Here is a 22085-nt window from a genome sequence, read left to right as displayed (position 1 = left end):
AGCCAGATAGGTATATCTGGCTAACTTTAGTCCTGACTGCAGCATGGTCAGTTAGGTTCACCTAACTGGCTAACTCTACTCCTCCCCGGAACGCCTACCATCCGCCCCAGGAATGCTACCAACATATCTGGCTAAATTCTAGCCAGATAAAGGGTTAACCGGCTAGAATTTAGCTGGATAAGTCACCAAATATCTAGTCTAAGCCATTTAGACAGATAGGGGCGGATTTTAAAAGCCCTACTCGCGTAAATCCGCCTGGATTTACGCGAGCAGGGCCTTGCGCGTCGGCGCGCCTATTTCCCATAGGCCTGCCGGCGCACGCAGAGCCCCGGGACTCGCGTAAGTCCCGGAGTTTTTCGAGGGGGCGTGTCGGGGGCGGGGCCGATCGGCGCGGCGTTTTGGGGGCGGGACGCGGCGTTTCGGGGGTGGGACTGGGGGCGTGGTTTCGGCCCGGGGCGGTCCGGGGGCATGGCCGCGCCTTCCGGAACCGCTCCCAGGTCGTGTCTTGGCGCGCTAGCGGCCCGCTGGCACGCAGGGATTTACTTCTCCCTCCGGGAGGCGTAAATCCCCCGACAAAGGTAGGGGGGGGGGTTTAGATAGAGGAAGGGAGGGGAAGGTGAAGGGAGGGTGAAAGCGAGTTCCCTCCGAGGCCGCTCCGATTTCGGAGCGGCCTCGGAGGGAACGGAGGCAGGCTGCGCGGCTTGGCGTGCGCCGGCTGCCCAAAATCGGCAGCCTTGCACGCGCCGATCCAGGATTTTAGCGGCTACGCGCGTATCTACTAAAATCCAGCGTACTTTTGTTTGCGCCTGGTGCGCCAACAAAAGTACGCGAAGGCGCACTTTTTAAAAATCTACCCCATAATGTTTCAGTTATCTGTCTAAATGGCTTTTGAATATCTACCCCCACTGAGTTTTAAAAAAGCATGCTAACCAAAAATGTGCACAAAGAGGGGTAGATTTTATAAATGTACGCCTGCGTGTACTTTTGTTGGTGCACCAGACGCAAACAAAAGTACGCTGGATTTTATAAGAATCGCGTGTTGCCGCACGTATCTTATAAAATCCGGGGTTGGCGTGCAGAAGGGGGTGCACATTTGTGCACCTTGTGCGTGCCGAGACCTGCGCGCGCTGCCCGTTCCCTCCGAGGCCGCTCTGAAATCGGAGCGGCCTCGGAGGGAACTTTCCTTCGGCCTCCCCCCACCTTTCCCTCCCTTCCCCTACCTAACCCACCCCACTCAGCCCTATCTACACCCCCCCACCTTTATCGTGAAAGTTACAGCCCCCCGGAATATCCCCGAACGTCGCACCGCCCCCGACACACCCCCCCCTAGCAAAGCCCCGGGACTTACGCGCATCCCGGGGCTTGCGCGTGCTGCCGAGCCTATGAAAAATAGGCTCGGCGCGCGCTGAGGGGTTTTGAAAGGGTTACGCGCATAACTTATGCGCGTAACCCTTTTAAAATCTACCTGAGAATGCTTAGAATGCATGAAAACATGATTAATGTACATAAACTATGTTTTCTGTGCAGAAAACATGGTTCCTGTTTGCAAATTATATGTGCTGTTCATAACATACAATTTATATACACAAAAGTTTTTTTCTGCGCATAAAAATTTGTAGTGTGTATAAATTATATTTTATATGAAGACTGTATATGTATACAAAAAACATGTTTTCTGGGTATAAAATATATCTTAAGTGCAAAAAAAATCTTTTACTGAACAGAAAACATTTTGTATGGACATAAATCTTATTTTATGCTACACAAACCATGATTTGTAAATTCCAGGTACAAGACCCTGCACAATTTCCAGGTTCAGCCCCATAGACACTAGCCCCAGGAACTTTATTTCATGTCTGACCAAGAATTATATTTTCAGTGTTAAAAAAACACAGGTTAAACCTATGTACCTCTCTGTTTTGGGTGGGAATGGGGAGGGGGGGCAGGCAGGGATGACAGCTAATACCTTCATTAACATTGGATTTGCATGCCAGGGTGCTAACCAATATGCGCAGTTTACATGTATATTTTTTGTGTGCAGAATGACTTGCTGCATCTGTTTGTACACAAAAAATGCATGCACAATTACAAGCAAAACTGTGTTCTCTGCTGAGCACACCTTGTTACATCAGACCCTAAATTAGGCACTCATCTAACCTACTTACCTACATCTAACCTACTTACCCATCTAAATTGGTTTGTCTATTGTCCTCCTCTGCCTGGTTAAAAGTATGCATAGGCTTCTGCAGCATGTATATAATTAGCTGAATTGATAGGAGTTATTCCTGGGGGCAGGGGAAGGTGGGAAAGCGAAATAACATGCATTGTTTTTCAGTAAAGCTTTGTCCATAAACAAAGCAGGTGCGCAGTCTGTGATACTTGGTACTCATAGACAATTTTCAAAGGGAAACCTACCCATCTGCATGAGTAGACATCCCAATAGGCAAAGCAGGAACTTCCTCAGGGAGGCCCCATAAACACCACCTTACACACACAGTAGCAATGATAATACCTCCCCCAAACACTCACACAATAATGGCCCTAATATAACAGCCCCCAAATCAAAGAATAAGGGGCCTCCTGTCCTGACTCAGTCCTCCCCAACCCTGTCCCTTGCCCCCATCCAGACCCAAGAAAAGAAATGATGTCACCGGAAACATCGTAAAGCTGATTATGGAGGAGCAGGGAAGTGCTGTAAAATCATCTCTTCTGCTCAGAGCTTCCTGTAGTCCACTGCTGGAATATTGAATTGAGTTAGCCCCTGCATTCCTGGCACCACTCACTGTGAAAAATCACAGCACCTGCCTGCCAACATCAGCCCCAATTTCTGGGGCTTTAAAAAAACCTGATGGGGGCGATCCAAAGGAGAGTTCCCCTATGAGATCTGCTTCGTGAGCTCCTCAGTGGGGATTTAGTTAATTTTGTAAGATCTGGAGAGGTGCATTTATTTATTAGTAGTAGCTGGAAATGAAGATCCGAAAACTACTTTTGCATTTTTAGTGGGGGTGCGCAGGGGAATTAAGGATAGGCTAGTATTAAGGCTTTGTTCTTTAAATTAATTGGTGTTTTGGTTTGATTGAGGGAAAAGTTTGGTTGGGTTAACAGTTGCGCTTTGAGAGAAGGGGTTGGAAAGGAGGATAGATGGAGTTTTGCTTATGTTACGTGAATTTAGGATATTTATCTAAAATTGAGATTGATTTTATGCTGATTTACTGTATTTATTCTTGATTTATTGTATTTCTTCCTGATTTATTGTATTTCAATTTACTGGTCGTACGCTGCTTTGGATCTCTTTGAGAAGAAAGAGGCATATACATCCAAAAAGATACAGAAACGAAATGGAAGATCAATGGACCTTTGTCTTTGATTGTCCGCCTATTCCTTAGCTATGGGGCAGACTAGAGAACAAGATTCTCTTACAACCTACTACCAACAGTGTTAAAAATGTTGCTGTGTGCATGTTGGAGGGGATTGGATAGATCAATCTGGGCTGCTATGCACCTTATTTCTTGTATCAAGCAGAGGGGAATGAAATTCCTCATGCTAGCTATACCTTTCACTTTGGGTTAGTTGGCACAGGGGAGTTTGTCATGCAGGGAGCATGCTAAACCTTTAGGGTTAACATGCATGCTACTAGTGCACAATAGGGCAAATATTTTTGGTGTAAAATAGCATATGCTCATGTATGTGCAATTTTATAAACCCAAACATACATGTATAAGTAACCATGAGTGACCAAAATGCATTTAAAAAAGAGATGGTCCAGGGGCATTCCTGGGTGGGGGCAGTAGTTACACTTATAAAATGCCATTTTAGAACCTGCCAAAGTGACACGTGAAAGTCTGACACTTAAGAACATAAGAACATAAGATATGCCAAACTGGGTCAGACCAAGGATTCATCAAGCCCAATATCCTGTGTCCAACAGTAGCCAACCAAGTCACAAGTACCTGGCAAGTACCCTAATATTAAATGAATAGATCCTAAGTTACTAATCCTTATTGATTAAAGCAGTTTATGGACTTCTACTCCAGGAACTTATCCAAACCTTTTTTAAACCCAGTTATACTAACTGCCATAACCACATTCTCTGCAATGAATTCCAGAGCTTAATTATGCGTTGAGTGAAAAATAATTTTCACTGATTTGTTTTAATGGGGCTACTTGCTAACTTCATGGAGTGTCCCCTAGTCCTTCTATTATCCGAAAGAGTAAATAACAGATTAACATTTACCTGTTCAAGTCCTTTCATGATTTTGTAAACGTTTATCATATCCCTCCTCTGCCCTCTCTTCTCCATGCTGAGCAGCCCTAATCTCTTTTAGGGGTGTGCATTCGTTTGCAACATATTGGCAATCTGCAACGTATAGGGCCATATTCGTTGTATTCGTTGTGTCGCAAAACGTATCACAATTTCTCACAAATATAACGAATCTTCACTGAATTATTCGGCCTTCTAAAGGAGCAAATTTAAACAAAACCCCTACCCTCCTGACCCTCCCAAGACTTGCCAAAACTCCCTGGTGGTCCCTCGGGGGTCCGGGAGCGATCTCCTGCACTCGGGCCATCGGCTGCCAGTAATCAAAATGGCACCGATAGCCTTTGCCCTTACTATGTCACAGGGGCTACTGGTGCCATTGGTCGGCCCCTGTCACATGGTAGGAGCACAAGATGGTGCCGGCGGTCCATTGCTCCTACCATGTGACAGGGGCCGACCAATGGTACCGGTAGCCCCTGTGACATAGTAAGGACAAAGGCTATTGGTGCCATTTTGAATACCGGCAGCTGACGGCGTGAATGCACTAGATGGCTCTCGGACTCCCGCTGGACCACCAGGGAGTTTTGGCAAGTCTTGGGGGGGGGGGGGGATCAGGAGGGTGGAAACGAATAAGAATGGACTGCATGAACGGATCGGGGGCCCCCCTTGCCGAATGCAATGTATCTGCCCCCGACGAATACGAATACCAAATGTAACGTATGCGGTCCCTCTACACATCCCTAATCTCTTTAGCCTTTCCTGATAGAGGAACCATTCCATCCCCTTTATCATTTTGGTCACCCTTCTCTGTACTTTCTTCAGTGCAATTATATCGTTTTTGAGATGCAGTGACCAGAACGTCACACAGTATTCATGGTGTGGTCTCACCATGGAGCAATACAGAGGCATTATGACATCAACTCATTTATTTGCCATTCCCTTCCTAATAATTCCTAACGTTCTGTTTGCTTTTTTGACTGCCACAATACACCAAGCCAAAGATTTCAATGTATTATCCACTATTATGCCTAGATCTCTTTCCTGGGTGGTAACTCTTAATGTGGAACCTAACATTGTGTAACCAAAGCAAGGGTTATTTTTCCCTATATGCATCACCTTGCACTTGTCCACATTAAATTTCATCTGTCATTTGGATACCCAATTTTCTAGTCTCACACAGTCTTCCTGCAATTTGTCACAATCCGCTTGAGATTTAACTACTCTGCATAATTTTGTGTCATCAGCAAATTTAAACACCTCACTCATCATGCCCCTTTTCAGATCATTTATAAATATGTTAAAAAGCACTGGTCCTAGTACAGATCTCTGAGGCACTCCACTGTGAAAACAGACCATTTAATCCTACTCTCTGTTTCCTGTCTTTTAACCAGTTTGCAATCCACAAAAGAATATTGCCTCTGATCCCATGACTTTTTAGTTTTCAAAGGCGGCTCTCATGAGGGCCTTTGTCGAAAGTCTTCTCAGAAACCAAATACACCACATCTACTGACTCACCTTTGTCCACGTTTATTCACCCCTTCATAAAAATGTAGGAGATTCATGAGGCAAGACTTCCCTTGTGTAAATCCATGCTGGCTGTGTCCCATTAAACCATGTCTATCTAAATGTTTTATGATGTTATTCCTTATAACAGTTTCCATGATTTTTCACAGCACTGAACTCAGGCTCATTGATTTATAGTTTCCTGGATCTCTCCTGGAACCCTTTTTAAATATTAGGGTTACATTGCCCACCCTCCAGTCTTTAGATACAATGGATGATTTTAATGATAGGTTATACAGTTTTACTAATAGTTCTGAAATTTCATTTTTTAGTTCTTTTAGAACCCTGGTGTGTATACACCATCTAGTCCAGGTGATTTATTACTCTTCAATTTGTCAGTCTGGCCTACTACATTTTCTAGGTTCACCATAATTTGGTTCAGTTCATCTGAATCATCACCTTTGTAAACTGTCTCCAGAATGGGTATCTTCCCACATCCTCTTCAGTAAACACCGAAGAAAAGAATTCATTTAGTCTTTTTGCAATGGCCTTATCTTCCCTCACAGGTTTTCTGCTTCAGGTATATTTTAAAAAGTTTTAATTATGAGTTTTTGCCTCTGTAGCCTGACTTAATTTCAAATTCTCTCTTAGGCCTGTATTTATCAAATTGCATTAAATATTGCATGTGATAGGAAAAGGGGTGTGTTTTATGGTAATAGGCTGTTTATCGCGAAGTGCACGACCTTAGCACTTTGCTTAGGTATTACCGCAAACTGCGATAACTTTTTTGCACTTTGAGGTAAGTGCCAGAATCATTGTAATTCCTACCTACAACCACTGGGAGAGAGAGAGAGAGAGAGAGAGAGAGGAGCTTTGGGATAGCAACATAGCGACTCAAGGTGAGGTTTAGGTATTTAGTGTAGGGGTTAGGGGCCACTTTGACACTCAGCGTGCGATGTATGAACAGAACAGTGCACTCTTGTGAAGATTTGATGATCTTCGGAGTGAGGAAACTCACCCAAAGATGAGATTTGTGCAATGTTCTCTCAACCTAGCTTGATGGACTCTCTACCTCGGTAACATCAAGCTAGGTTGAGAGAACATTGCATCATCAAATCTTCACAAGAGTGCACTGTTCTGTTCATTCGTCACACTCTGAATGTCAAAGTGGCCCCTAACTCCTACACTAATACCTAAACCTCACCTCGAGTCGCTAGGTGGGCCTCATATAGAGCTATAAATACCTACCTAGTATGAGGGTCTTATAGCTAGTCTCTCTCACTCTCTCTCTCTCTCTCTCCCTCCCCCCCCCCTCCAGTGGTGGTAGGCTAGGCTCTCTCTCCCCTAGCAACTGAAAATGCTATTTGCAAAAACATCACAAAGTGCAATAAAGCCATATTGCACAGCTTAATGAAAAAGGTGTTAAAATATGCGATATGGCTTCGTAAATTGCGAAGTTGGCCCACTTGGCCAGAAATACCACCCCAAACTCCTCCCCTTTTCCTAATTTGCATCGCACCATGCGTTATGGCATTTTCACATGCGTTAAAGGTGCTTTTCGCATGCGAAAATGCCTTAACACATGCGAAAACACCATTGACCCCCTTAAACTGTTTTTGCTTTATTCTGTTTTCCTCTGATGGATCCCTCTTCCAGTTTTTGAAAGAAGATCTTTTGGCTAAAATAGCCTCTTTCACCACACTTTTTAATGATGCCAAATATTGTTTGGCTTTCCTTCTACCTTTCTTAATGCATGGAATACATCTGGACTGCATTTCTAAGATGATCTTTTTAAACAATGTCCATGCCTGTTGAACACTCTTTACCTTTGTAGCTGCACCTTTCTTTTTTTTTTTTTTTAATATCTTCCTCATTTTGTCAACGTTCCCTTTTGAAAGCATAGTGCTAGATCCATGTATTTACTTACTGTCCCCCTTCCTGTCATTAATTCAAATCTGATCATGTTATGATCACTATTTCCATGTGGCCTCACCACTGTTAACTCTCCCACCAGATGCTGGTCTCCCCTGAGAATTAGATCTAAAATTGTTCCCTCTCTTGTCAGTTCCTGAACAATTGCTCCATAAATCTGTTACCCGCACACACATGGACACCCGATTTTATATCGGCGCACACAAGTGCGTGTGAGTGCCAACTCTTGCGCGCAAGGGGGGATTTTGCTATATGCGCACAGGAGCACGATAGGGCCTTTTCCCAGTTCCCTCCCAGTCCGCTCCAATAAACATGCGGACTGGGAGGGAACTTCCTTAAACTCCTACCTACCCTGCCTGCCTTTTCCCCTATCATCCCTGACCCCTAAAAACCCTCTAACTAGGATTTTTTCCCCTTATTTACCTGCTGTTCCGAGCAGTAGTAATTTCCACGGGCTGGCTGGCTGCTGGCATGCGCTTCACTGGGACAGTGCCTAATGGCGCTGTCCTGGTAAGCCTACGACCCATCCATGCCCTGCCCAGATCCCGCCCCTGGACCTCCCTCACCCACCCCTTTTTGTAAAGCCAGCTCTTCCATGCATACTGGAAGATATGCATGTGGTCACAGCTCTTTCAAATTACCGGCGACGTGCGCGCGGCCCTGCCATGTGTGTATCTCCCGATTTTTTTTACTCGTGCTGGCATTTTAAAATTTACCTGAATGATTCTTAAACAAACAGGAGCTCCTTTCTGAGAACATGTGTAATTGTGTACTTTATACCTCTTCTTCCTAGCTATAGCATAAGCCCTAAAGCATGGTCATTAATGGGCAATATACAGGGCTTTGTTCAGAACACATATCATGCATAGCACTACCTCATCTTCCTCAATGTGAACTTGGAAGTTCTTTTTAATCAGATGAGTGGTGCCCACTATTTTTGTATCTTTAGGCCACATTTTCTTCGTACTTGATAATCTCTCTCTCCATACATAGCACAGAAAAGTTGCTTAGTACTGACACTTCTATTAATATTGCTTTTGCCATTTTCTCCTCTACCATTATGTCTGGTTTTCTAGCATCAAGCTTTATATTAGTTGCCTGGGAATTAATAATTATATTCCAGGATTTACACAAAGAATGTATGTAAGAATGTATGTAAGAAAGAATGACTTTAACTGTAAACACAATGTAAGAAATAGGCAGTGGGAGCTGGCACAGAGCTGGGAATGGGAGTTGTGGACAGACCTTAGTTGATTTGCATGGGCCCTCCCCATTTAAAAAAGTCTTCTGCTGCTCCTAATAGTACAGTTGTGGACTGATTTACTATAAGGCTTTTCTCCCATTACGCCTATAGAAAAAAGCTTAGTAAACCAGTCTCTGTATTTTTATTTTTACAGTAGATGGTATGAATCGCTAAGACTTAAATCTTTTCTATATCAGTTGTGCAAATATCCAAATAAATCATATCTATAATTTTCTTGTCTACTGTGCAACATCATCTGCAATGCATTATGACAGTTGATGGAATTCTAGGTGGTCACCTTCCTGTTCCCATCCCATTGCTCTTTAAATGCTAAACAGTTTGGCCGGTTAAGCATCAGAAATGAGCAAAAATAGCATATAGACTTAAAACAGATGGTAAGGATTCTTTTTATTATTATTAGGCTTGGTAAAATGTAAAATCTCCCTTTAAGAATGGATTTTTCACTATTTTAATTTCCTTCCAAGGTAGGGTCAAATATAATGTCTCAGTCTAGTTCTCCTAGATGAATACCTACACCAATAACAGTTTGTCATCCCTCTTTTCTAAATCTCTTAGGATTAACCTATCTCTTCTGGAAGCAAAGTGCAAGCAAATATTCTTTCAACTGTAAAACTTAAGGCACCAATCAAACTAACAGTAATGAATTAAATCAAGGTCCTTGAGAAGAAACCATATGAAGGGGAGTATATATGTGCAAGATGATTATTTGTACATTAATTTTGAACAGTGAAAGCACTAACATACCTACTTCACTATCATAACACTCAAATTGTTAATAAATTTTAAGGATCTGACAGGACAGTAGTTATAATACATGTGAATTCTTTACAAGGTGATAAACTATGCATCAACATGTCCAATTTAAACTCAATATGTTTTTTTAAATATCGTGTTCTTAACAACTATTAATATTAAATGAAAGAAAAATGTTTACTCCCCCTAATAACTTAGATTCAGACAGTGGCTTTCATCCAAACAGGATCATGATGGAATTTACAATTCCTCTTCATACTTTGGAAACACATGAAGCCATCCCTAAGCAGGATATCCTCCAAGAACTTATCCAATCCTTTTTTAAACACAGCTATACTAACTGCACTAACCACATCCTCTGGCAACAAATTCCAGAGCTTAATTGTGCGTTGAGTAAAAAAGAACTTTCTCCGATTAGTTTTACATGTGCCCCATGCTAACTTCATGGAGTGCCCCCTACGGGGGGACGCCCCCGAGGTTCACGCCCTTGCTGGTGCAAACTCTGGAGCGCGCGCGCGCATTTACATCATCAGGAACATGGCGGATCCACGTCAGGCCAGCCCCGGGATTCCAGGGAGAACGGCGAGGAGAAGCCGCGGTAGTATCTGCCCGTCAGACCCGAAGGGAGTCGCCACAAAGGTAGAGAAGGTGGAGCGAGGGTGAGAACAGGCATGAACGCAACACTCATGAGGCACAAGTTGAGAGAGAGAGTGAAAGAGACAGAGACTGAGATTATTTTAAAGGGCCAATCTGACACTCTTTATATATCTCTCTGTAAGAATTGCACTGTCAATTCAGGATGGGTTTTGGTGGGGGGTGCTGTTACATTTCTCTGCCTAGGGTGCAAAGGTCTGGTGTAGGGATGTGAATCGTTTTAGGACGATTAAAATTATCGTCCGATAATTTTAATATCGTCTTAAACCGTTATGGAACACAATACAATAGAGATTCTAACGATTTATCGTTATAAATCGTTAGAATCGTGAGCCGGCACACTAAAACCCCCTAAAACCCACCCCCGACCCTTTAAATTAAATCCCCCACCCTCCCGAACCCCCCCCCCCCCAAATGACTTAAATAACCTGCGGGTCCAGCGGCGGTCCGGAACGGCAGCGGTCCGGAACGGGCTCCTGCTACTGAATCTTGTTGTCTTCAGCCGGCGCCATTTTCCAAAATGGCGCCGAAAAATGGCGGCGGCCATAGACGAACACGATTGGACGGCAGGAGGTCCTTCCGGACCCCCGCTGGACTTTTGGCAAGTCTTGTGGGGGTCAGGAGGCCCCCCCCAAGCTGGCCAAAAGTTCCTGGAGGTCCAGCGGGGGTCAGGGAGCGATTTCCCGCCGCGAATCGTTTTCGTACGGAAAATGGCGCCGGCAGGAGATCGACTGCAGGAGGTCGTTCAGCGAGGCGCCGGAACCCTCGCTGAACGACCTCCTGCAGTCGATCTCCTGCCAGCGCCATTTTCCGTACGAAAACGATTCGCGGCGGGAAATCGCTCCCTGACCCCCGCTGGACCTCCAGGAACTTTTGGCCAGCTTGGGGGGGGCCTCCTGACCCCCACAAGACTTGCCAAAAGTCCAGCGGGGGTCCGGAAGGACCTCCTGCCGTCCAATCGTGTTCGTCTATGGCCGCCGCCATTTTTCGGCGCCATTTTGGAAAATGGCGCCAGCTGAAGACAACAAGATTCAGTAGCAGGAGCCTGTTCCGGACCGCTGCCGTTCCGGACCGCCACTGGACCCGCAGGTTATTTAAGTCATTTGGGGGGGGGTTCGGGAGGGTGGGGGATTTAATTTAAAGGGTCGGGGGTGGGTTTTAGGGGGTTTTAATGTGCCGGTTTTGCGATTTTACGTTTTTTCGATTTTTCACGATTTTTCATGATTTTTCACGATATTTTACCCCCCCAAACGGCAACAATACGATTCCCTCCCCCTCCCAGCCGAAATCGATCGTTAAGACAATCGAGGACACGATTCACATCTCTAGTCTGGTGACATGAGCATATTTGTGCTTGTGTGCCCAATACGCATGTTTATAGGCACACACACTCACCTTTTAATATTTACTTGTTAGGTAGAAAGCTGAAATTCAGATTCTCCAGGGCAGCATTCTCTGAAATGCTCCCTGTTCCACGCGCAGGTGCCCAAAGGCAAGCAGAGCTCCGGAGTCTTAATATGTGGATGAGACGATGGTGTAAGGAAGAGGAATTCAGTTTTGTAAGAAACTGGGAAACCTTTTGTGGAAGGGGAAGTCTTTTTGGAAGGGACAAGCTGCATCTTAACCAGGGTGGAATGAGGCTGCTGGTGCTAACCTTTAAAAATGACATAGAGCAGATTTTAAACTAGAACAAAAGGGAAAGGCTACAATCACTCAGCAGCACATGGATTGGAGAGAGGTATATTCGAAGGATACTAATGAAGCAAGATGTTGCGCACCCCGTCCGTGCCCGGCCCATGCACCTCGCTAGCTCATCTGCAGGTCACGGGTCGGCCTCCCCAGTGGCAGCCGCAAGCACCTCCAGGCCTCGTCGTCCCACGGCGGCAGTCGCCGGGCCTTCCACTGCGCACCAGGCCTCACACCGGAGTTCAGCGTCCTCAGTGGTGTTGGCCAAGCCCCTATGTGTGCACGTGCGGACCGCCCGGCCTTTTGTAAGCTCAGGGGTGGGTCCTAGCTCTACGGTGCTCTCTGATTGAACGTACGATATAAGGAAATCCCTGCCTGCACTTCCTTGCCTTGGCAATCGGGTCAGCACTGTAAGTGTACTAGTTTGCCTCCACGTTCACAGTCTTGTTCCAGTCTTGTTCCAGCCTTATTCCAGTATCCTACTGTTCCAGCGTCTTACTGTTCCAACCTTGTCCAGCGTCCTTCTGTTCTGTCCTGTCTCCCCAGGTAGTACCCTCGGACTGTCTCTCTGGTACTGACCTCGGCCTGCTCATTGACCATTCTGCTCGCTGCCTGGATCTTGACCTCTGCCTGCCTAGTGACCTCTGGAACCTGACTCCTGCTTCGTTGACTACTCCTCGGACTGATCCTCGGATTCTGACCCTGGCTGCCATTGACCACATCTCCTGATTCTGGCTTTTTCCCTTGCCTTGACATTGCCTATGCTGTACTGGCCTTCCTTGGTTCTCCAGACCTACAGCCTAGTGACCGACCGCGCTCCCTTGCTGCTCATGGGCACGCCTCTCTACTACCTCTCCAGGAGACCCTGCGAGGCCCACCTAAGTCCAAGCGACCCGGATCCCTATGGGCTCTACCCGGGGGACCGCGGGCTTCCAGTGATGAAGCTCATCTAGCCTCTGTCTCATCCTGTGCTCTGCCCCCTGGGGGCAGGTGCTTCCTGGTCCCTACCAAGGAGCCGCTCTATACTGCTCCAGGACAAGAGTCAACCACCAAGCGCAACAGGTTGCCAAGGCCATGGACTCGGCAGAGTCTCCTGCCTCCAGGGCCCTACCGGGTTTGGCCACCACAGTCCAAGAACATTGCAGGGCTTTGGAATCGCTAGCCTCTTTAGTGGAAAAACTTCATTCCCAGCTGTGAGATACCGCTCTGGCCAATCCCGAGGGCCTATCAGCCTCTATGCTACCCAAAGCATCATTGGTGCTCCCTGCACCTCCTCGCTACAACGGGGACCCACGCTCCTGTCATGGCTTCCTCAACCAGTGCTTCATGCAATTTGCACTGCAACCCTTCTTGTTCCTGAAGGAAACCACTAAAGTGGCCTTCATCCTTTCCCGCCTAGAAGGGAAGGCTCTTGCATGGGCCTCTCCATTGTCGGAACGCTCTGATCCCATGCTTTCCAAGCTATCTGAGTTTGTTGCTCTCTTCAAGCAGACCTTTGGAGACCCAGGCTGCCAAGCTGTAGCCAGCCATAATCTACTCCACCTCTGTCAAGGGTCACCGACCCTCTCTGAGTATACGGTGGAATTCAGGACCCTGGCTACTGAGCTTGGGTGGCAAGAAGATTGTCTGCAAGCCATCTTCCTAGATGGACTCTCCAGCGCTCTCAAAGATGAACTCTCCATGAGACTCCCACATCTCTAGAGGACCTGATTTCCCTCACCGGGAAGATCGACCATTGACTCCGGCAAAGGTACCTAGAAGTAAAGGCTTCCTGCTCTCCTATATCGCATCCCACGCATGTCCAGAGTAATCCAGCCAAGACTCTCACTGCCACCTCCTCCCGTGGTGGAACCAATGGAGGTGAACCGTAGGCGACTGTCTCTGACCGAACGTCTCCATCGGAGGAAGAAGGGTCTTTGCCTTTACTATGGTGCTTAAGGACATCTTTGGCAGTCCTGTCCAGTCCGTCCAGAATACTGCAACACCTGAGCCTGGTGGGGGTCCCGAGCTTAGGCGCTGCTGTCACCAGCCCCCATCTCCTGCTTCCAGTCTCTCTGGGCATCGAGGCCCACTTCTTCACCACCACTGCTCTTGTTGATACAGGAGCAAGTGGCAGCTTCATCATGGATGACATTGTCAAGCTTCTGAACATTCCTCTCCAGCCATTAGATGTGAGCCTTCACATCGCCTCCATTCAAGGAGAACATCTTCCAGGGCTCATCACCCATCGAACAGTGGCTGTCCGTCTTACCATGGGCACTCTCCACAAGGAGGAGATGTCCTTCTGTGTGTTAAAACGTTCCACACATCCAGTCATGCTGGGGCTGCCCAGGTCCACGAACCCCAGTTCGATTGGCATTCCCTGCAGTTGATGCAGTGGAGTTCCAAATGCCAGAAGACATGTCTACGTCAAGTATCTCCAGTTGTCTCTGTCTTGAAGTCTACCTCCCTATCTGGTTTGCCTACCCAGTATGCTGAGTTCGAAGACGTCTTCTCGAAGCAGAAGGCGGACACCTTGCCTCCGCTACGCAAGTTGAATTGCCCTATAGAACTTCTGCCGGGCACGATGCCTCCCAAGGGCAGAACTTATCAATTGTCTCATCCAGAAACACTAGCCATGTCTGAGTATATCAAAGAGAACTTAAGAACTTATCCATTGTCTCATCCAGAAACCCTAGCCATGTCTGAGTATATCAAAGAGAACTTAGAAAAAGGATTCATTTGACCCTCCTATTCTCCCGCTGGAGCAGGCTTTTTCTTCGTTAAGAAAAAGGACGGTGGTTTACACCCTTGTATTGACTACAGAGGGCTCAATGCCATAACCCAAAAAGACCGGTACCACCTGCCCCTTATCAGTGAGCTGACTGACCACCTTCAAGGGGCACGGATCTTCACCAAGTTGGATCTGAGGGGTGTGTACAATCTGGTATGCATTCAACCTGAAGATATCTGGAAAACCACATTCAACATGAGGGATGGTCACTATGAATATACCATGATGCCCTTTGGGCTATGTAAAGCCCCAGCAGTCTTTCAATGCCTTATGAATGAAATCCTCCGAGACCTCCTGTACTCATTCATAGTCGTATATCTTGACAACATCCTGATCTTTCCAAAGACCTTGAATCCCATTGAGATCATGTTCGGATCGTCCTCCAACATCTAAGAGAAAATCACTTTTTTGCCAAGTTAGAAAAGTGCCTCTTCAAGCGAAATTGCTTACCCTTCCTAGGGTACATTATCCGATCGAGGGTTCTCCATGGATCCAGATAAAGTCCAAGGGATCTGAGACTGGCCCCAGCCAGTAGGCCTACGGGCCTTACAATGTTTCCTTGGCTTTACTAATTATTACAGGAGCTTCATTGCCAATTATTCTACCCTAGCTGCTTCGCTCACCGCCATGACCAAGAAAGGGACTAATACTCGTGTGTGGACTCCCAAAGTGCAAGCTGCCTTTCAGACGCTAAAAGAAGCATTCTGTTCAGGTCCCTGTCTTCAGCACCCAGAGCCAAGACGCCCATTTGTCATCGAAGTCAACACCTCTGCAATTGGAGCAGGAGCCGTCTTTGTTGCATCTGTCACTCACAGATGGCTGCGACCGCTCTGCTTCACCTCTCTTCTACCCTTTTCCTATTCCCTGGGAAGGATGGCTGCCTCTGGTGCTGATTGCCGAATCCCTAGGCGTCTCCAACACAGCATGGGCATCCCCGTCCGCCATGCTTCTTCCTGAGGCCTCCTAGGCGCATGCGCGCACGCCACCTATGCTTTTGAATACGTCTTGGCGGGAACCTCGGGGGCATCCCCACCGCATGACGTCAGTACCTCTGGGTATTTAAACCTCCACTCCACTATAGCGCAACGAGTTCGCAAGGACTTCGGTTTTGCTAATCTGACCACTTCTAAGCTGCTCGCTTGGATTCCGCTCCACCCTCCAGGGTAACTCGCTCCAACAGCCTGGGTACCCATTCCTCAGGGGCCTCTCACTTCTATCTGCCCTTAGGGGTTCATCTACCTAACTTTGGACACCCGCTCCTCGGGGGTCCTATCTACTTTCTTCCAGGATCCTTCAGGTGTACTAGGTACTCACTCCTCGAGGTTCTATCCTGCTCAGGATATCCTGCACCACGGACCTCAGGTCCCTCTATCCATTCTTCTACCAAGGAAGTTACCAGCACTGCCTCTCTGTGAGTATCGCTATGCTTCAGCTCTCCTTATTCCACCCTTCAGGTTTGGCTTATCCTGTGCTGCAGAACACTACCCAACCTTGCTACATCCAGGTAAGACCATCATCTATAGAGACTGTCTAAGCTTACTGTGATATCGCTGGCTTACAGTACTATTCCTTCCTTGAAGCAAGATTCAGCTTACATCAGCAGTACAATAAAGTTTTCTTTCCTCGGTGTCTGCTTACTAGAGTCTAGCCTATCGCTGTGGTTCCCCACGGGGCCCTTCCCTGTGGGAGGAATCATCGCTACTTCAACCAAGAGTCCACATTATGCCACAACCCAACAGTCTTAAGTCAGTTTTCCCCAAAAGGTAAATTGATACCTTGTTCATTCTACTCACACAAGTTCTCTCCTACAGAGTAGCACTACATCGTTGGTGACCGAGAACTTCTAGCTGTCAAGTTGGCGCTCCAAGAGTGGCACCCCTGGTTGGAAGGGGCGCAACATAAATTTACCATTTTCACCAACCATAAGAATCTTGAGCACCTTAAAGAAGCTCAACTCTTGAATCCTAGACAAGCCCGATGGGTGCTCTTCTTTGTATAGTTCAATTTTGTACTATGTTATCACCCAGCTTCTAAGAACCTCTGTGCTGATGCACTATCAAGATCCTTCTAACCAGAGGATGTACCTGATGTTCCCAGACACATCATAGATCCTGCCTGCGTATCCCTTGCTGAGACCACTACAGTTTCAGTTGGGAAAACCATCGTTCCACATAGATTACATGAACAAGTTCTGAAATGGGATCATGATTCCAATTTGTCAGGACACCCAGGTCGTACCAGGACCCTAGAGATGTTGCGGAGATATTACTGGTGGCCCAACATGGTGCAAGACTCTCGTAACTATGTAGATTCATGTCCCATCTGCTCCCAACAGAAGCCACCTACCGGACGGCCTTGGGGCCTACTCCAACCGTTTCCAGCACCTACCAAGCTATGGTCCAGCATCTCAACGGACTTCATCACAGACCTGCCTCCATCCCAGAACAATACCATAATCTGGGTCTTCATCGACTGTTTTTCGATAATGGGTCACTTTATTTCCCTGCCGGGCCTCCCATCGGCCCCAGAATTAGCCAAGTTGTTCCTGAAACATATTTTGTGTCTCCATGGACTCCCAAAGGAAATCATATCCAACCGAGGACCACAGTTTGCCGCCAGGTACTGGTGCTTTCTATGCAAAAAGTTCAACATTGCCTTGAATTTCACGTTGGCCTATCACCCACAGGCCAATGGTCAAGCTGAAAGGATCAACCGAACCTTGAAAACATTCCTTCGTTCCTATGTGAATGAGCAGCAGGACAACTGGTCTGATCTGTTACCCTGGGCTGAGTTGTCACATAATACCCACGTCGCTTCTGCCACCGATGCATCTCCATTCTCCGTGGTATTCGAGCGACAACCTGGTCGCCACTTCCAGTTCCTCTTACTGTTCCTTCTCCAGCCACGCAATTCATGGCCCACACATTTCGCCAGGTGTGGAATCAAGTCAAAGAACGCCTTACCCAGGCCTCTGAGTGCTCCAAGCACACTTCTGATGCCCACAGACGTCCTGCTCCACTCTTCCGTCATGGTCAGAAGGTGTGGTTAAGCACCCGACACATAAGGTTGAGACTCCCTTCTCATCGCCTGGCTCCCAAGTACATCAGCCTGTTTCCAGTTCTTCGAAGAGTGGGAGCAGTGTCTTATCAACTTCAGCTACCTCGTGCCATGGGCATCCACAACACATTCCATGTCTCCCTTTTGAAGCCTTTGGTCCTCTCCTGGCACTCTCACAGAGATCCTTTACCTCCTCGGATCTCTACCGAAACAGATTCGTCACTCCAGGTAAGAGAGGTTCTCGATGTCCATCGGCGTCGAGGCAGGTGGGAATACCTCTTAAACTGGGAGGGTTATGGGGCCAAGGAGAACTCATGGGAACCATCCCGTAACATTCTTGATAAAGAGCTCCTCAGGACTTTCCACAGGACCTATCCTGAAAAGCCACAGCCGCGTAGAGGGAGGCCTAGAAGGGGGGTTACTGTTGCACGCCCCATCTACGCCTGGCCCACGCATGGGCCTGCTCACCTCGCTAGCTCATCTGCAGGTCATGGGTCGGCCTCCGCAGCGGCAGCCACGAGCACCTCCTGGCCTTGGCATCCCGCGGTGGTGGTCGCCAGGCCTTCCACTGTGCACCAGGCCTCATGCTGGAGTTCGGCGCCCTCAGTGGTGTTGGCCACACCCCTACACGCGCATGTGCGGACTGCCCAGCCTTTTGTAGGGCCAGGGGTGGGTCCTAGCTCCGTGGCACGCCCTGATTGAACGTACGATATAAGGAAGTCCCTGCCTGCACTTCTTTGCCTTGGCAATCAGGTCAGCACTGTAAGTTTACTAATTTGCCTCCCCGTTCAAGGTCTTGTTCCAGCCTTGTTCGAGTGTCCTATTGTTCTAGCGTCCTTCTGTTCCAGTGTCCTACCGTTCCAGTCTTGTCCAGCGTCCTTCTGTTCCAGCGTCCTTCTGTTCCAGCGTCTGTCTGTCCTGTCTCCCCAGGTAGTACCCTCGGACTGTCTCTCTGGTACTGATCTCGGTCTGCTCCTTGACCATTCTGCTCACTGACTGGATCTTGACCGCTGACCTCTGGAACCTGACCCCTGCTTCGTTGACTACTCCTCGGACTGATCCTCTGATTCTCACCCTGGCTGCCATTGACCACGTCTCCTGATTCTGGCTTTGTCCCTTGCCTTGTCATTGCCTATGCTGTACTGGCCTTCCTTGGTTCTCCAGACCTACAGCCTAGTGACCGACCATGCTCCCATGCTTCTCGTGGGCATGCCTCTCTACTATCTATTCGGGAGACCCTGCGAGGTCTACCTAAATCCAAGCGGCCCGGGGCCCTACAGGCTCCACCTGGGGGGATCGCGGGCTTCTAGTGGTGAAGCTCATCCTAGCCTCCTGTGCTCCGCCTCCTGGGGGCAGGTGCTTCCTGGTCCCTACCAAGGAGCCATTCTACACTGCTCCAGGACAAAGGTCCACCTCCAAGCTCAACACAAGAGAGTTAGTGCATCCCAACAGAGAGGTTCCAAAAAAAGCAAAAGTAGTCAATGTACCTATAAGTAAAGAATCACCTGAGCTAAAATATTCCAAATTATCCCTTTCAACTGAAAAGCAGGGTTTAATACAAACAAAAATCACATGAAACATCTGTATGCCAATACCAGAATTCTAAGAAGTAAGATGGGAAAGACAGTAAATTATGAGAAAGACTTAATTGGCATCTCAGAGACATGGTGGGAGGAGGATAACCAGTGGGATAATGCTATACCAGGGAAGAAATTATATCATAATGCTAGGGATGAGCAACTTGGTGGTGGTGGTGGTGGTGAGGGGGGGAGCGGGGGGGGGGGGGTTGTTTCTTTATGTCCAGGAGGATATAGAGTCCAACAGGATAAGGATCCTGCAAGAGACTAAATGCACAATAGAATGTTTATGGGTAGAAGTTCTATGTGTGTTGGGGAAAAGTATAGCAATAGGAGTATATTCCCATCCACCTGGACAAAACAATGAATTGGATGATGAAATGCTAAGAGAAACTAGGGAAGCTAACCAAATTGGTAGTGCAGTAATAATGGAAGATTTCAATTACCCTTGTATTGACTGGGTAAATGTAACATCAGGACATGCTAGAGAGATACATTTCCTGGATGGAATAAATGACAGCTGTATGGAGCAATTAGTTCAGGAACCAATGAGAAAGATCTAATTCTTAGTGGAGTGCAGGATTTGGTGAAAGTGGTAACTGTGGTGGGGATGCTCAGCAATAGTGATCATATGATCAAATCTGAATTAATGACTGGGAGGCAGACAATAAGTAAATCCATGGCTCTAGTTCTAAACTTTCAAAAGGGAAACTTTGATAAAATGAGAAAAATTGAAAGGTGCAGCTACTAGGGATGTGAATCGTTTTTTGACGATTTAAAAAAATCGTCAGACATATTTTAAATCGTCAAAAATCGTTAGAGTCGCGATACAATAGAAATTCCCCCGATTTATCGTGAAAAATCGTAAATCAGGGGAGAGGGAGGGCGGGAAAACCGGCACACCAAAACAACCCTAAAACCCACCCCGACCCTTTAAAACAAATCCCCCACCCTCCCGAACCCCCCCCCAAAATGTTTTAAATTACCTGGTGGTCCAGTGGGGGAGGGGGGGTGTCCCGGCGTGATCTCCCGCTCTCGGGCCATCGGCGCCATTTTGGCTGCCACTAATATAAATGGCGCCGATGGCCCGATAAAAACAACCCCCACCCGACCCTTTAAAATTACCCCCTTAGCCTCCCCCACTCTCCCGACACCCCCCCAAAACATTTTACACATACCTGGTGGTCCAGGGGGGTCGCGGGCAGTGATCTCCCGTTCCCACGCTATCAGCTGCACTAAAAAACATGGCGCCGATGGCCCTTTGCCCTTACCATGTGACAGGGCAAAAATAGCGCCGGCGCCATTTTGAATATTGGCAATACGCCCCGCGTGCACGAGATTGCTCCCGGACCCCCACTGGACCCCCAGGGACTTTTGGCCAGCTTGGGGGGGCCTCCTGACCCGCACAAGACTTGCCAAAAGTCCAGCGGGGGTCCGGGAGTGACCTCCTGTACTCCGGCCGTATTGCCAGTACTCAAAATGGCGCCAGCGCTACCTTTGCCCTGTCACATGGTAAGGGCAAAGGGCAAAGGGCCATCGGCGCCATTTTTTTTTAGCGCAGCTGATAGCGTGGGAACGGGAGATCGCTGCCCGCGGCCCCCTGGACCACCAGGTATGTGTAAAATGTTTTGGGGGGGGTGTCGGGAGAGTGGGGGAGGCTAAGGGGGTAATTTTAAAGGGTCAGGGTGGGGTTTTTTTTTATCGGTGTGGGCCTCACTAAAAAGAATTAGTGCTGTGAATTGGAATCGGAACCAATTCCAATTCACATCTCGTAACGATCAGATTTCCCCCCCCCCAGCCGAACCCGATCGTTAAAATGATCGGGCACACGATTCACATCCCTAGCAACTACAAACGTTAAAAGTGTTCAACAGACATGGACATTTTTATAAAATGCCATGTTATAAGTGCTGTCCAGATGTATTCCACACATTAAGAAAGGAGAAAGGTAGGCCAAATGATTGCTGGTATGGTTGAAAGGGGAGGTGAAAGGGGCTATTTTAGCCAAAAGATCTTCCTTCAAAAATTGGAAGACGGATCCATTTGAAGAAAATTGGAAAAAGCATAAGCATTGGCAAGTTAAAAGTACATACTGATAAGACAGGTTAAAAAAGAATTGAAAATAATTTGGCCATAGAGGCAAAATCTCATAATATAAACTTTTTAAAATATATCTGAAGCAGGAAGCCTGTGAGTGAGTCGGTTGGACTATTAGATAATCGAGGAATTAAAGGAACATTTAGGGAAGCTAAGGCCATTGCTAAAAGACTAAATTAATTCTTTGATTCGGTGTTTACTGAGAAGGATGGTGAGGAAATACCCATTCTGGAGACAGTTTTCAAGGCTGTCTATCCAGATGAACTGACCCATATCACATTGAATCTGAAAGATATAGTAGGCCAGATTGACAAAGAGTAGCAAATCACCTGGACTGGATGATTTACATCCCGGGGTTCTGAAAATACTCCAAAATGAAATTTCAGACTTATTACAAGTAATTTGTAGCCTATCATTAAAATCATCCATTGTACCTGAAGACTGGAAGGTAGACAATGTAACCCCGATATATAGAAAGGACTCCAGAGGTGATCTGGTAAACCTGACCTCAGAGCCAGGAAAATCGAGGAA

General features: G+C 47.2%; 1 protein-coding gene across 3 annotated transcripts in view; it reads right to left on the bottom strand.

The window, feature by feature from the left end:
- CACNA2D3 (calcium voltage-gated channel auxiliary subunit alpha2delta 3) overlaps positions 1–22085 on the bottom strand; it is a 1571161-nt gene that overhangs the window by 296560 nt on the left and 1252516 nt on the right. The gene's annotated exons all lie outside the window — the stretch shown is intronic.

The sequence above is a fragment of the Rhinatrema bivittatum genome, chromosome 4 (genome assembly GCF_901001135.1).
Source record: "Rhinatrema bivittatum chromosome 4, aRhiBiv1.1, whole genome shotgun sequence".
In the NCBI taxonomy this organism is placed as follows: domain Eukaryota; kingdom Metazoa; phylum Chordata; class Amphibia; order Gymnophiona; family Rhinatrematidae; genus Rhinatrema; species Rhinatrema bivittatum.
This window is presented reverse-complemented; position numbering and strand designations above follow the sequence as displayed.